The sequence below is a fragment of the Anabrus simplex genome, chromosome 6, assembly GCF_040414725.1.
Source record: "Anabrus simplex isolate iqAnaSimp1 chromosome 6, ASM4041472v1, whole genome shotgun sequence".
NCBI classification, from domain to species: domain Eukaryota; kingdom Metazoa; phylum Arthropoda; class Insecta; order Orthoptera; family Tettigoniidae; genus Anabrus; species Anabrus simplex.
Window position 1 is genome coordinate 103,837,655 of NC_090270.1, and position 17,417 is coordinate 103,855,071.

Sequence of the window (17,417 nt, forward strand, 5' to 3'; positions counted from 1 at the left end):
TATAATTATTATACTCGTACAAATTGGTCTGCAAAATAGTTTGTGGCTTATCTTGATATTCAATAAATGAAAAAAAATCGTTAGAATATCGATTGAAGTTCATGAGTTAAAACTTTTGAAACATTTTGAGAATCTATAAAAGTGCCCAACATTTGGTTGTAAATGCCTCTTCACTAAACTACAGCAAGTATTATGGCTACTGAATTTTTTTCTAAATTCCTATCCGACGGACTGTATATTTCCATTCCATGAAATCCGAAACTTGAAAATATCCCAGGATCGTTTTTTCTGCATTTTCACGGCCCTCAATTTCAGAGCTCGGACGGTGACTGTAACCTCAAAGATATGATCACAGTCAGCGATAATTATCAGTCCGTAACATGTATCGTACCCTGATGAGCGAAGCTTTTACTACGTGAGTGAGTGCAAATTCAGTAACGGTGGCTCATTCCAAAGAGTTTTCAGGCATTTATAAATACTGTGTGAATTTTTATTAATTGAATGTGAAACTGCAAAAAGATGTCTTCAGAAAGAAAGGAACCTATGACACTTCAAACTTTCGGCTTTTATACTAATATACAGTCTATTAGGTAACTATTTAGAAAAATTAAATTAGCAATATACCTTTCCTGGTTTAGTGATCAGGATGGCTTTTACACCCATAAGTGAGGTATTTTTAATGGGTTTTGAAAATGGTTTGAAACATTGTAACTCTTAACTTCATTCGATATTTCAACGGTTGTTTTTCATAATCTCTAAATCAACACGAATAAGATACAAAATATTTTGCAAAACAATTCGTACATTAAATATAGGACCAGGAGTTCAGTAATTGATTTTAGCTTGTGGTCTTCAACTTGTGTTAGTTACTGTACATTTTGAGGTGGTCGAGAATAAAACTCAGTGGTGGTGGTGATCATTGACTTAACAGAAAGTATAGCTGGGTAACCATCCTCTTTTTAACACTAACCAGATATTAAATTATCAGCAAAAGAAAAGGAAAGGAAAGACCAGGTAAGGTGTGAAAATAAAAGGTTTCCTAGGCCTCAAAAATATATTATTGTCGGGGTTGAAAGAAAACAAAAGTTCACCAAGCGCGGACGGAAAGGAAAAATTAAAACAATGCCAAACACAGCAAAATCCTCTTCGTTTCCACTTACACTCCCAAGTTTAGAACCACTGGAGTTCATTTTAGTCACGTATCGCGACAGGCAGGGGATACCGTGGTTGAATTATACCATCACCACCCACAGGGGAATAAAAATATTGCATGTAAATTTGGTTGTGATTTTTCACAAAAAAAATTCAAATACACACTCGACAACGGCGTGCCATTACGTGTCGTACACGTTCAAAGACCCCAGGTTTGTGCTGTAGAGAATACTGAACTGTAGGGCACAATACGTAGTCTCACACTCGTTCTGCTCTAAATAAACAGAGACAATCCACATGTTGTCATAACACAGACGTTACATTCTGATGTCATGATTTTTTAAACAGAATTTTTTTGAAGAATAAGATTTGTAATTAATGTATACCCTAAGAGTACGATTCTGATTTTGTCTGTCAATAATTCGCTTCAAACCGACGTCAAATAAACTTTTGCCTCGATCTTTTTAATGCTTTATGTCGCAGCGACACAGATAGGTATTATAGCGACGATGGGATAGGAAATGGCTAAGGGTGTGAAAATCCGGCCGTGGTGTGAAAATGAAAACGAGGAATGACTAAAGGGATAATTTTTCATACTGTCAATCAATCAATACACTCTGACAAAATGTAAAGAATGTTTAATTGTGTTTAAGGAGATGAAATATTGTATGGTTTTTAGTGCCGGGATATCCCAGTACGGGTTCGGCTCGCCAGGTGCAGGTCTTTCTATTTGACTCCCGTAGGCTACCTGCGCGTCGTGATGAGGATGAAATGATGATGAAGACAACACATACACCCAGCCCCCGTGCCGTAGAAATTAACCACTTAACGTTAAAATCCCCGACACGGCCGGGAATCGAACCTGGGACCCTCTAAACCGAAGGCCAGTACGCTCACCGTTCAGCCAACGAGTCGGACAGTATAAGGATATGATTTAAATTTAGGTTTCTCCTACAGGAACTAATTTTATCAGGGGATAACCAAGTACACGTGCCGCGCTGAGTGACAGACGGTATACGACTTTTCACGAGAGTTTAATCCTGATGTAAACAAATAGACGGAGCACGTTGCCTTTGCACGTGGACATAAACGAAGTCGATTGGAGAAGCAACCGTCGCACTCACTCGGCTGTATGCGAGCTCGAAGAAAAATAGTACGTCGCATTAATTTGATTTTAGTTTAATACATTTAGAGAGTATGGAAGAGTACGTAATCAAATTAAAATATGGTTATCATATATACCGATGTGTATCCATGTTTTTAATATATTAAATTGTGATTAAATAACGAGAAATGAAGGCACAAGGCGTGGTGTAATACAGGAAGTCTTCTCGTAGTGAGCGAAAGTCCCAAGCTGTACAGCGTGGAGGTAAGGTGTTGCATCTTGCAGTAGCAGTCGGTGTCAGTATTCAAGTGAGAAATGGAGCAACAGGTATGAGCATCGGGTGTAGTGAAGCACAAAAGAGGAAAACCGCTCAGAAGTGACCATAGGCAGTGCATCGTGAATGTGTTCAATAAACTAAGTGAACAGAATCCAGGTTTAGTCGCTTATTCAGAAGTTCAGATCTTCGCACTGTTGTCGTATGTGATGCGCAGCCCTGTACGTCCGAACACGAGACGTTGACTGGATGGAGGTCGGTACTACACGCTCAGCGAATCACAACTCTTTCTTTGTCGGAGGCGTAGATATACCATGTTTACATCAGGATCAAACTCTCGTGAAACGATATACAGAGCGCTGGTTTTCTGGCCCCAACTTGGCAGACTCGATCCTGGCTCAATCAGGTGGTATTTGAAAATGCTTAAGTACATCATATTCGGGTCAGTAGATTCACTGGCACGTACAGAAACCCCTTGGGGACTAAATTCAGGCATATCGGCATCTCAGAAAACCGTAAAAAGCAATTACTGGGACCTAAAGCAAACAACATTAGTATTATTATTTGAATACACGTAAGCGTAATGCTCCGTGAATACTTCGAATTACTGAAAACAAATTTTACACCTGGTCTTGAAGTATCCTTCAAGATATCGAAAAATTGGAAAGATAGAACTTCGAGTTATGGAAGTTTAATTGTATTCTATACCACCCAACCGACGTACGACTTGCACAATGTTGTGAGGTTGATTCCACGTATTTGTGGCAGGTTCCTCCATTTCATACAATATCTGACCTCCCATGGTAAACAGAAACAAAACAAACCTGTACTGTAACAGTCGATTGAGGATCATGGCCTGCCGTGACGACCACTGCCCAATTCGATGGCCTACATTTCTTAGCATACAAATTATGGGTCACTATACTACGAAAATCGTAAAATTAAGCAATTTCCTCAATTATGCCGAAAGTTGAACGGCTAAATGGCCCGGAAAGGTTTCAAATCTTGAGTCTTGGTTAGCTCCGTCAAACTAAATAAACAAATTTTGAAAATCACTGCCGGTCTAAATGCAGTTCCGTAAACACACCCGAAAATCACTTCTTTCTTTACTCGTCTTCTTTTTTATTCAAATCCAAGCCAAATTAACTTATTTACATAATTATTTATGTAATGTGTTCCTTGGTTCAGTACCCTAAGGCTTTTTTGATTTCTTGAAAAATGTCCACACCGAATGTAATTATAAAGGCTTAAGTGAAACTCTGCACTAGAAAAAGCCAAACTACTAACCTAATCGACCGGATAACAATGATTAAGTAAAAGATTGCAATTTTTAGGAAGAATTAAAGAATATATTCTCATACTTCATTACACTTTATTTACCTAAAATTCGTAGCTCATTACTTAGGATGTTTCCAACATTGAGTTGCTTGCATAAAGGGATTTTTATTTCTATTTAAGACTTGGTATTTCCTATCCTTGCTTGTCTACTTGTATTGTATTTTGTAATTTTTGTTTCTTAATACAGGTACAGTACTGTCTGATAGGCTGATTATTTCACACACTGAACGGTAATGAGTTGGAGTAGGTAACTCAAGAATTTCATAACATTCAGACGTAGAACACGTTAAAGGTAGCCACTGTGTACTTAAGCATTAAACATCACATAGTTTGTAACGAACCGACTAGTGGAAGCACAAACGGAATTGTCCATGGATTAAGGAGGCGTCTTGTTTATATTACTCCGCTGGCCTTTCCACAATGTTTTCAATTGTTTCATGCAAGCAGGTAGATTAGTATTCTTTCTGCTTTGGGTATTAATTCTGATCCCAGTAAAATAATGCGTTATACTGTAATAAAATGCAGAACTAACCTACTAAAATCTAAATCTATTTACAGTAATTTCTTCTATGCATTTCTCTCCTATGAACTAGTAATCAACAATAAGAAAACAGCTGCTAAACTCTTACAATCCTTTTTCCAATCACTGCCATTTTTATCTTCTAATCAATCTCAATATGCACACACTCTAATTTGGTACTCCGAGCGAGCTGGCCGTGGTGTGAGCGCATATGTGAGCTTCCATTCGGGAGAGAGTGGGTTCGAATCCCACCGCCGACAGCCCCGAAGTTAGTTTCCCGTGGTTTTCCATTTCTACACCAGACAAATGCTGGACCTATGGCCGATACCTTTTTAATCCTATCCTTTCCCATCATTCCATCGCCGAAAACTTTCCATGTGTTATTGCGATGTTGAACAAATAACAAAAGAGAACAAATCATAAAATAAGAACTCTTAGATAAATAAGAGGTAAACAATACAGTTACAAGGAATAACTAATTCATCTCTTTCCACAATCTTCTCATCCGCATTGATTGTACAATACGTCCGATGTTTTCGAATAGTTCTGACATTTAAGGCCGGTCCTGCTAAGTAGGGGTAGGGTGCCTGCCTCTTACACGGAGGCCCCGGCTTCTATTCCCGGCCAGATCAGGGACCTTTACCTGGATCTGAGATCTAGTTTCAGGTCTACTTAGCCTACCTGCTTACAACTGAGAACCTATCTGACAGTGAGATGGCGGCCCAAGTCTAGAAAGCCAAGAATAGTGCCGAAAGGTGTCGTCGTGCCGACCACATGACACCTCGTACTCTGTAGGCCATCGAGCTGAGAAGCGGTGGGCTGACAAGCCATAGTCCTTCAAAGCTGTTGCACCATGGGGTTTGGTTTGGGTTCTGACTTTTAAAATAATAAAAATAAAGAACAACTGTGACCCTACACATCTCTGAGTGCCTCTCAAAATGCCTTCGGTTACAATGTAGCCCTTAGGCTTATTATACTAACTGTACTGTCCCGCGTGTTGCCAGCACCAGTTTTCGACTAGAGAATAGAACGCCATTAAGGAGTCTGTATATGTACTCTGGTTCCTTCATTGTAGCTCCAAATATACTGTGGTGTTTTCCGCCATTGCATCGTAAAACAGTGGACGGAGCAACTCAGCCTGGATCTGGTTGCGATTGACATAACCCGAGTTAGCGCCTCGCCACTTGCCACACAGCGAACCACTCAGGGGAGAGAGCCGGGCACGCAAGGCCAGCCCTTCTGCCCCCACTGTGGTCGTTACCTCACTGGAGGTCTCCTTTCTCGAAGCATCCGGAAGGGCTGCCAACGCTATTTAAAATTAGGCCAGACTGGGTTCAGTTGGAGTTGAGTAGTGCAGTAATTTCAGTCTGAGAGTGAGTGCTGCTGTGGACAGTGACAGTGCGAGTTGAAGTTCAGCCTGAGTTGAGGAGGCAGACTGTGTTGTCAGTCTGTATGAGTGCTATGTCTTTGGAACTGGGTGATCGTTCTATCTATAGTCGGAGGAATCGAGTCTCTCACTCGAGCTGCTGTAAAGGAGCGTCGCGTCTGGTGCAGCGTGGGAGAGTTCGACGTGGGATCGGCAAGAGACAATGAACGAAGACTTGGAGTGAACGGACAGTGTACAGACGTGCACATTACTGGTGTCCCGACATAAACAATCAACACTGCCCCACTCCAGTACTGAAAAGGAGGGGAGGGAGAGAAGGGGTACTACCGTAGGCAAAATGACCCACCTTTTCGCTCCACGCATTGCTGCATGTATACAGCCTGCTGCAAGACTCTGTTGTGATTGAAATGGGTACAATGGTGGATGTATTCAAGTACAGCATTAGGTAACCTACTCTGATAATTACAGTATCAAGAGGTAAATGAGGTTTTTAACCGGAAAATATTTTTGGATAGTTAGGAATATTTTGTGGCTGCGTTATATCGGGTTGTAATTTGAAAATATATTTTACTGGTTCCTAATTTTGTTCTGGACTTTACTGAAGTTATATCATCATAATTTACCACCTCGGATATAGAATTGCGATACATTCTATAAATATAAAATTAATATGCTAAAATAAGATATTGTTGTATAACTGTGTAAGCATTTCTTTATAAAAATAACTGAAGATACATTTTTACTTCTTGAGCAATAAGAAAATAATGTAATATCATTCAAATTCAATTTCCATAAAATACAAATTCGTGTCTTAAAATATACAACAAAAAGGCTATTATTGCAACATTTCAACATAACTAATTATTATAAAATTAACACATTTTTACAGAAATATCTTATAAAAATATGAACGTATCGCATCTTCCTCGAAAATATATAATAAAATAAACAAACGGTAAAATAATATAATAATTATAAATATATAATAAAATAATTTTGCCATATTTCTTTCCATCTCCAAACTGTCTTAAGACTGCACGATATTGCTTGAGCTATTGCTGGGGGACCGTGTGAGCCATCTTACAATGTTACAGTATAACGAAATGTAGGCTGGAATAAACACACTGTGTATTCATCACTACCTGTTCACTCCCTTCCCCTCCTTTTCAGTACTGGAGTGGGGCAGTGTTGATTGTTTATGTCGGGACACCATTAATGTGCGTGCGTGTACGTCATACGGGAATGAGAGACTGTTGCGCACGAGCTGTGAACTGAGTGGTTGCGATAGCGATGGTGAGAATAACTGCGAAATGAAACAGACTGTCAGTGTCAGTTGTCGAAGACTGAAAGTGATTTGTGTTGGTCTACAAGTTGGAGTGAACAATTAGTGTGACTAATCAGTGAGAAAAGAGAAAGCGCGACGTGCATCAGTTAATAATCCTAGTGTAAACGCTACCAGTTGTGTGTTTATTTACCTGAGAGGAAAAAGGGCGTATGTCCATTTTTTGGTGTGATTTTGAGTTACGGCCGGTCTTGTGTTCAGAATAATCGAACGCATGTATTGAATACAGACGGCTGTCCTGTTGGCTTTCCTTGCAGATTTAGTAACATAACGACGGTAGTCCAGAGTGCTTTTAGGAAGGAAAAAGCGCATGTAATACATCTGTCTTTCGCAGGAAACTCTTTAAGAATGGAAATAAGAACTTTTTCTTCGCAGGTACGGATTAACAACCGGTCAAATACGTTACAGTACTATAGTTCCTACTATAAAATACCTTGCATGAGCATGTTTAAAGATGTACAGTTTTGGCATAATTTGTTGCCAATTCTATCTTTTTGGTTATCCCTTAAAATTCCCCAGGCCTTAAGCCGAGCTATTAGTTTTCTGTGACTGATGATATCGTGATCATGGTTACAAGACACCTGGTTTCATGTAGAAACCGAATCCCAAGGACTTGAATGACCATTTCCAAAATCTCACATGCAATGTCCGGGATTCGAACTGTGGCTCGGCGATTTCACAAATTTAAATCTATACTAGTTTCTTCCCGATCTAAATTCATTTGATCCATGTATTTGTTGTTTGTACTCTAGGAAGGAGTAACAAGAGAATGCAACTTTCATCAAGTTGCTTGTCGTGAATGTAGGAACTGGCACTTCGATGGGCATAAAATTCATCCTGAGGTAGCCTACATTTAGCTTTATTTGAGTAAGACTGTCAAAAACCCTCAAAATTGCCCTTATCGTCCAATATTTTATCGAATCCAGAATTGCCCTATTTCAGAAATAAAATCCTCACTGCCAGATAAATAAACTCATATTACATCGTGCAATGATCTTTCTGAACAGACTAGAAGTTTTTTGTAAATCCCATATTAATGGAACCCGGACTCAGAGTAACATTCTTTCAAATTTACACTTCCTGACGGAAAGTGAGCGCTGAATAATCCTAATTCCAACTGCACAAGTACGAGAATATTCACATGCAACCATGATGTTATGGTTCCTAGTTAGTTACCAAGAGGCAGTGAAACATTACTCATATAGAAGTTGCCATCATAACTGGAGAATCTACCAGTGTGGGAAGCAATTAGATAGCACCATATCATGTAAACGGCCTTGAATACGAGTGAGGTGTAAGGTACAGGCAGACTACTATGTGTGTAGTGGGTTTGTGTTTGTGAAGCGCTGTAGCACAATGGGTAAGTAATCAGGTTCACACTGGGAAGGTGGCTAGTTCGAATCCGCTTGGAATGAATTTTTCACTCCGCCGGCATCAACAGTGGACAAACTAATCAGATTGCAGGATGTCCTCAGAACGCTTATTCACCGGCAGCTGTGGCACACCAAGGAACTCACACACATGAGCATGTAGTTCTCTCATTGAATAAGGAATTCCAGCTGCACCGAAGGCTAACGCCGCTACGGAATCCCACAGAGTACAGTGACGCGTTGGATAAGACTTTTGTTTACGTTGCACTGGCACAGATAAGTCTTATGGCAGCGATGGGATAGAAAAGGGCTAGGAGTTGAAAGGAAGCTGCCGTGGTCTTAATTAAGGTACAGCCCAGCATTTTTCTGGTGTGAAAATGGGAAACGACGGAGAACCATCTTCAGGGCTGCCGACAGTGGGGTTCGAACCCACTACTTCCAGGATGCAAGCTCACAGCCGTGTATCCCCAGCCACGCGACCAACTCGCCTGGCAAGACCTTTTCGAGAATCGGGGGAAGTAAGCCGACATGCTGACTCAGTTTCGTTGCTGATCTCGAACCGGAAAGAGGGCTATCTGTTGATCGCGGAGCCACATTCGATCCCGTTCACGGACGTCGTACAGCTACGCCAGGCTCTGCGTTTTCCCTGCAGCTTGAAGACAGCCTTGAGACGCCTGAATGAGTCAGGGTTACAATCTCGGTGAGTGGCTGAGAAACAAAAGCTCACTGATGAGCAGAGGATGTACCACCTTGCATTTGCCGAGGACAACGTTATACGTGATTGGTGGAATGTTATATTCTTCGACGAGACCACGTTTTCATGAGCGAACGATGGACCAGTACACGTGTTTCGCTCTTACGGCACCAGACATATTTCAGCATACGTGAACGACCATCGGCTCTCTGGCCGTGTATATGTTGCGCGCCTGGGTTGGTTGAGCTCTCGCGGGATAGGAATGATACACGTAATCAGGCAACGTTCACCGCCTTGCAATGTGTGTAAATTTTAGAGCATTTTACGGTCCTTTCTTGCGGATGCCTCAACCCGCTAGAGTTAAACAATTACAGCAGGACCTATCTCAAGTCCACAGGTCCCAGTTAGTTCAGGAATGCTTCTGAAGGCAAAGGTAGGCTGAGCTTATCGACCGGCCTCATTGTGGGGCAGACATTAATTTCATGGAGAATGTATAGACCTGGACCGAGACGAAGAGAATAATGGTGGAGACCTGCCCAACCCCTCACCGCCGGGCTGAGTGGTTCAGACAGTTGAGGCGCTGGCCTTCTGACCTCAACATGGCAGGTTCGATTCTGGCTCAGTCCGGTGGTATTTGAAGGTGCTCAAATACGTCAGCTTCGTGTCGGTAGATTTACTGGCACGTAAAAGAACTCCTGCGGGAGTAAATTCCGGGACCTCGGCGTCTCCGAAGACTGAAAAATTAGTTAGAGGGACGTAAAGCAAATAGCATTATTATTATTATTATTATTATCAACCCCTCCCGCCAACGGCCGTAGCCGTGTTGAAACACCGGATCCCGTGAGATCTCCGAAGTTAAGCAACACTGGGCGTGGTCAGGAGTTGGATGGGTCGCCACGCGCTGTTGGTGGGGGTAAGGGAATGGAGGAGCGGAAAGGAACTGGCCACCCTACCGCACGTAAACTCCGGCTCAGGAACACCTCTGCGGAGGTTCGGACCTGCCTTGGGGCAGAACAACCCTTACCTTAACCCCTCACCAAATACGAACGACCCTCTCAGCGGCCTGGGACAAGGTGATAAGTGACGAAAACACGTATGCTTCGACAATGATCGATTCCAATAACCCCACGCCTCTTTTCATAGCCACAAGTAAGTCAAGTCACTCTCTATGAATGGCATGATAAGACAAAGGCAGTTACGTGACTCGACATATAAGTTAGTGTAGAAATAAAAATACAAATCTTTTATCTTGCCGAGACTGGAACTCTTGAAACAAGAGGTGAGTGGCAGAACTCACGATTTAGCACGCACAGCTACAACCTTGCCTGACAGAACATGCACGTTCAAGGGCACTTCACGATCGCCGGACAAAATATTACTGCATTACGACCAACGTGCCAATGGGTGCATATACAGTAGTATGTCCCAGGCCGAAAGAAGTAAAAAGCCATATGGCCGTATCAACAGAACGAAATAGAACGTAACTCGGCAAGGCTTTATTGCTTGCTCTATCCACTCACATGTACATGTTGCGGGCAAACATACCTTCCAGAGGTCGCTCACTTTCTATCTTTATTTATTTATTTATTTATTTATTTGCTAGGGGCTATACGTCGCACCGATACAGATAGGTCTTATGGCATTCTGGCACTTTCTATCTTGGGAGGTGTATAACGTAAATTCAAAAATTCATATTTAATTATCTCCACAGGTATAACAATCCCCATAATGTGTCCAATGCTTTGTGGATCATTTTCATATGACTGGATATTTGTTTTATGCGTATAGCAAATGCAGTACGTTTAAGGGATCTAGAACATCTATGTTCAGAAAGTACACTGAAACGAAAACTGTGCATGGCGAGTAAATACGAAAGAAATCTTTCTTGAATATTTGAATAAATTGAAAACATTATAAGAAGCAAGAAAGAAGATAGAAAATAAAAATTGTTAGCGAACTGAAGAAGAAATACAGATCTTAAGAGCAACTCTTAAGTAAAAGACGTATGATCACTTGAGAGAACTCCCACCCAGTTCGCCGAAAATTGAGGCAGGGCATGTGAAGATCATTCGTCAACGATTTGATATGAATACGCATGTTTATAGAGTCTATTCGCATTAATTTCGTTGACCAGTACATGAGTACTGGAGGTACAGATTATTGCATGGAAATATAATTAAAGTGTATCAGCACATGTTTCCCTACAGTTAACATTGGGTGATCCTGTACCTCATCTCTTTAAACTATGCCGCGGAGTGAGATATCGTTAAAGCCACGTAATCAGAATTTCAAATTAGAGCAAATGTGCGTAATTTAAAGGCAGCATCTGAGCGTGTCATTTAATCAATATCTTTGACGAATGGTGTGCTTTCTCTTGCACACCTACCAGTATCAGGACCTTTTGACAAATATTTTATTTGTACTATATTTTATGCTATTTGATACGAATAGAGGAGAGAGGTTTCGGCTGCAGAAGAAACCTTCCAGTTTTCAGACTCTATCAAGTACATGTTAAATTTATTAATTTACTAAGAACTGTCACAGGACAACCACACAATTTTTGTTATCTCATATTTGAGTCCCTTAGTAGCTACTCTGTATCGATAAGGTTTGCCTGGAAGCCATAAGATTTAACTGCTACCTACTGTACTTCAGAGCCCGGTCGATATGTCAAACTAATATGGAAATGTGATCGAACTAAGCAATGTGTCAGGATAGACAAAATAATAAAGGCTGTTGTTTAACTATAAGCTCTCTTACTAGCTCACATTCGGAACCTTATTTATAACAGTTACCTAATACAAAAAAATCAAATTTGAGATGAAAGTCCACAGCCTGTTCACAGTCATTTGACCGGTTCAGGTATAGAATGAATGAAGCTCCCATCTAGCGGCGAGGATAGAAATTGTGCCGGCTGCAGAAGTTTGCTGGAATAGTATTGGGCAATGATTACTGACTGACAGACGAAATTATATTAGAGAGCGTTGCTATATAATGAATGATGATAGGAAAAACCGGAGTAACCCGGACAAATCTAGCCACGCCTCCGTTTTGTCCAGCACAAATATCACATGGAGTGACCGCGATTTGAACCATGTAACGTAAGGGTGAGAGACCGACGTGCTTCCACCTTAAACACAGGGTGTTTCAAAACTGAGATGATGATAGAAAACATAGTTTGGTAGGTAGCTTCATAATATGAAAGAAAAGGAAATCGTCAAAAGGCCCAAATCCATATCAAATCACGTTTGATGCCAACAAGTACGAAATCCGACAGGGTGAATAGGCCAAAACAAAGCGTACATATGCAGCCAATGAGGAGAAATTTCCGGTGTATGTGAACAGCAGGAACATAACACTGTTTAACTTAAATTGTTACGTTCTATGAGTTGATGCAATATTATTTAACTAAGCTTTCAGTGCCAAAAAGCTCAAATTCATCCTGTTTGCTTGAATATTTATTAAATTGCAAACGTATTAAGAGAAATTATTGGCATAATAATGCATTTGTTGTCATCGTCATATTCTAAAAGCTTATCCTTGTCACCGCAGCCATAGATGTTTATCTTAAGCAAGGCTTTTCGACACAGCATACGTCTTGCAATTCATTCTCAGAAGCAGGTTCTTGAAATAAGACACTCTGGGTCGTTTCTCTTCCTCGTTTCTCGGGAATTCTTACTTTAATGATGTTGCAAAGGAACTCTTCACGCCGCAGAATGTGACCAATCATTTTATTTTCCGTTTTTCAATTTCAATTACCAGACCCCATTTTTCTCCTATCTCTCTAAGGACTTCGGTATATTTCTTCATTTCAGTCCAACTTATCCTCTGCATTCTTCTCCAGGTCCACATTTCAATTGCCTATAGTCTTTTCTTTTCCTGCTCTCCTAATGTCCATCTTTCACAGCCGTACATAAGCATGCTCCATACAAAAAAGTTTTTTTTTTTTTGCAATCTGAACAAAATACAAGTTCTAAAATGAATTTGCGCTAGAATTTTATTCTTTGAGCGTTTCACCCTCTTTTCTGTGAAGTGTTACATTTTGATTTGCTACCTTTCTGAAATAAGATTCTCAGTTTATTCCTGAAATGCATCGCTGTTTGCCGAGATCTTAAAACATTTGTCGAGTTATCTGCCAATTTCTTAAATGGGTTCATTTTCGAAATTAAATCATATTGAACAGGTGCTATTATGAAAACTCTCCGCCATCAGTACAAATTTATTCAAAACATTTTCAGGTCCTCTATAGGTTATTTTGAAATTTGATGGTAGAATGTATGTGTTAAAATATTTTCGATTTAATTTAAGGAAATCATCTTTTGTCTATGACTTCTGATTTATCCATTACATGGTTGGGTTATTGGTATCTACTATTTCTTGTATTGTTACATTACCGTTTTTGTTTCTGATTCACATATTTAAGCGCTGAAACGTAATTTAGTTCTAATTCAGCTTCTTGGATTGTTCGATCAGGTTAAAATCTTGAAGGAAGAATCTGATTATCACCACTTGCGTAGTGAAATAAATAACGATTGCGAAATAAGAATAACATAAGATGCAGACTACCAAAAGCAACGAAGGCCTTTATTAAGACAAGAAATTTGCTACCGAGCTCGATAGCTGTAGTCGGTTAAGTGCGGCTAGTATCCGGTAATCGAGAGATAGTGGGTTCGAATCCCACTCTCGGCAGTCCTGAACATTGTTTTCCGTGGTTTCCAGTTTTCACACCAGGCAAATGCTGTGACTGTACCTCAATTAAGGCCACGGCCGCTTCGTTCCCACTCCTAGTCCTTTCCTATCCCATCGTCACCATAAGACCTCTCTGTGTCGGCGCGACGTAGAGCAAATGAAAAAAAATTGCTCACATCAAGCATAGAGATGTACTGTAAATTAGGAAGATGTTGTTGATGATTTACCTGGAGCGTGACATTGTATGGAAATGAAGCACTGACGGAACTGGTGCAAAAAAAGGAGAGCAGAAAGCTTTGGAAATATGCTGTTACAGAAGAATACTTAAGGTCACCAATGGAGGGATACTGAACTGAATGAGGAAGAGTAGAACGATTTGGTGAAATTCGACCGAAGGAAGAGGTAGAATAATACGATATATCTTGAGACTTCTAGGACTAGGTTCAGTTAGTTTTTGAGAGAAGTGTAGGTGAGAGGAACAGTAGATGCAGAGTAAGGCATGAAAGTGACAAATAGAAGTAGAGTGTAGTAGGTTGCGCAGAAATGAAACTGTTAACATATCATACATCAAACCAGTCTATGGACCAACAACCGAAACAAAAATAAGCTATGTTACTAGCCCTGATTCAGAACCTTATTTACAAAAATTACCTAATCAAAAAATTCTAATTTGACATGAAAGTCCACATCCTGTTCACAGTCATTTAACCGGTTCAGGAATGGAATGAATGAATCTTCCATCTAACGGCGAGTATATTTCCAAATAGCTCTTTAGCAACAACCCCAAGCGTCAATCCTATATAATTGCTTTCAGTAAGTGCATATTCAAGTAATATGGCGAATTTTTCATTTTAAAACTTTATGGCAGGGCCTCTCAAATGCACAAAATCTCACGCATGCAAACTGAGGCGCAGAGGTCCTGTGCACAATGCATCCGTCCCACTCGGCTCAGCTCGGACCAGCGCGTCGTCTTGGGGAGACTCGGCTAAGCTCGGCTCAACTCGGCTCGGATTTGGAGCGCTACGGAGCAAGTGAGGAAGAAGGAGACAGGCGGAGCGAGTAAGACAAGCATGGGGAAAGGGAGAGACAGCGCTATTGGTCCAAATCAAGGAGTGGGGCTCTGCATTCTGGTCAACCAAGCGAAGTCGTTTTTTGCTTCGTGCTCCCTGAGAGGCCCTGCTTTATGACGACGATGGGATAGGGAAAGACTAGGAATGGGGAGGATGCGCCTGTGGTCTTAAGATATAGCCCCATCATTTGCCTGGTGTGAAAATGGGAATCCACGGAAAACCATCTTCAGGGCTGCCGACAGTGTAATTCGAACCCACTATCTCCCGATTTCAAGCTGACAGCATCGTACCTCAAAAGCCACGCCGTCGCTCACTCGGTAAACTCATAATTAAAACTGATATGATTATTCCATTATTATGTTCCTACTAATAGTTAATTTCACGTTTTCAGTAGCTAGTTATCCGTTGCTTGGCATCTAGAAACAATACAATGTGCCTGTAAATTATTTTAGTTTTAGATACACACGTTAATATCATATATTGCAGTACCAGGCTAAGGTAGTTCCCGAGTTACATTTTAACTAATCGGAAACAGTTGTCATTGGTTATTCTCTGATCATACTATGTCATTATGACAGGGCTTCTTCTTTTCATCGGAAATGGGCCAGAACGCATTCCGGTTGACTTTAAGGACTTTAATGTCCTCTGAACAAAAATGTTATTAATATAGTATTTCAAAACTCGAACTGCCTCCAGTTTAAATTGTTGATGATGATGATGATGATGCTTGTTGTTTAAAGGGGCCTAACATCTAGGTCATCGGCCTGTAATGGTACGAAATGTAATGACAATTTGAAAGTTCAAAATCATCCACTGACCAGAAGAAAAACAATGTGATCAAGAATGAATGGATGGATATAAATTTAAAACGACCAGTGGATCCGACCCAGAAACTATCATAAACAATAGTATTACTGACCAAGGAACCGCTGCTAAAGCACAATCCTAAATTGAGGATGCTTGTTGTTTAAAGGTGTCCAATATTAAGGTCAGCGGCCTCTCATAATGGTACTTATCGCTAGTAAAGTATAACCATGGTATTTGTCATGTTGCGTTACTAATCAAAAGTAGCGTAGACTCACGGTGTTCCACACATTATGATACTACTCTCAAGTACTGTACTTCGTACAGTTAATGCAGACCTATGGTGTTTCTCACACAATGGCGCGACTCATAGGCAACGCAAACCCATGGCGTTCCTCACCTAGGTGTACTAATCACGGTCGCTGGTATCCCCGTGGTGTTCCCCACATAGTGGGTACTGAAATGAAATGGCGTATGGCTTTTAGTGTCGGGAGTGTCCAAGGACATGTTCGACTCGCCAGGTGCAGGTCTTTTGATATGATGCCCGTGAGCGACCTGCGAGTCGTGCTGAGGATGAAATGATGATGAAGACAACATATACACCCAGCCCCCATGCCAGAGAAATTAACCAATTATGTTTAAAATTCCTGACCCTGCCGGGTATCGAACCCGGGACCCCTGTGACCAAAGGCCAGAACGCTAACCATTTAGCTACGGAGCCGGACATAGTGGGTACTTATCACAGGCAACGCCCAGACCCGTGGTGTTTCTCACAGTGGTATTAATCATGGGTACTGGAAACCCACAGTGAACCACTCTCTGCTGCTACTAATCACAAACCTATTGTGTACCTAACATAGTGGTACTACTCGCAAGTGAAGGCGACCCATGGCTTTCCCCGTGTGATGGTGCTATTCACAAGTAGTTTCATGCTTCTAATGCAATCATCCCTTGGTCACCGCTTTTAGTCGCCTCTTATGACAGGTAGTGGAAACCGTGGATGTATTCTTTGTCTGCGTCCTCCACTCACAGGGGGTAGTTTAAATTGTTACTTATGATCGCTGATAAATGCAAATCTAGGGAAATCCAAAGGGAAATCTCACTTTCACTCAGTTATTTAAAAACAAATATTCTATTCCAATACGATCAGTTGTATCGATGCTAGTTTGTAGAATTCGAACCACGTCGCTTTCACTCCGTTCTTGGATTCAGTTTGTGTTTCGAATTCATTCACAACTGTTTTATTTTGCAGCTTCATACGATTTTTATGCAAGATGGGCCACCATTCAGTAGGGTCTCACAAAATACCACGTGACTGTAGACCAGCTGTCCAGAACTAGTTCTTCCCCGTTTTCAGAAGTTCAGTTTGGATTTAAATCTTGTGGATTACTTTGTCGGGAGTCAACTTGAGGATATGGTCTACCATAATAGTACTAAATGAGATGCCGAATGCCATAGGTAACGAATACATGGTTGCTAGAATCGGCCTCCCGAAAATTACACAGTCACAACATATATTTTCAGGTGGTGCTGGCAAGAGGTTCCGTAGAGCGGTGGAATTGATCTATGCCATACCAGAGTGATAATCCCAATTTCTAAGTTACAGAGAAAAACATGAGATCTAGATTTTTAATTTTTGATTTAATAATTTCCATTTCACACCTATCATTTC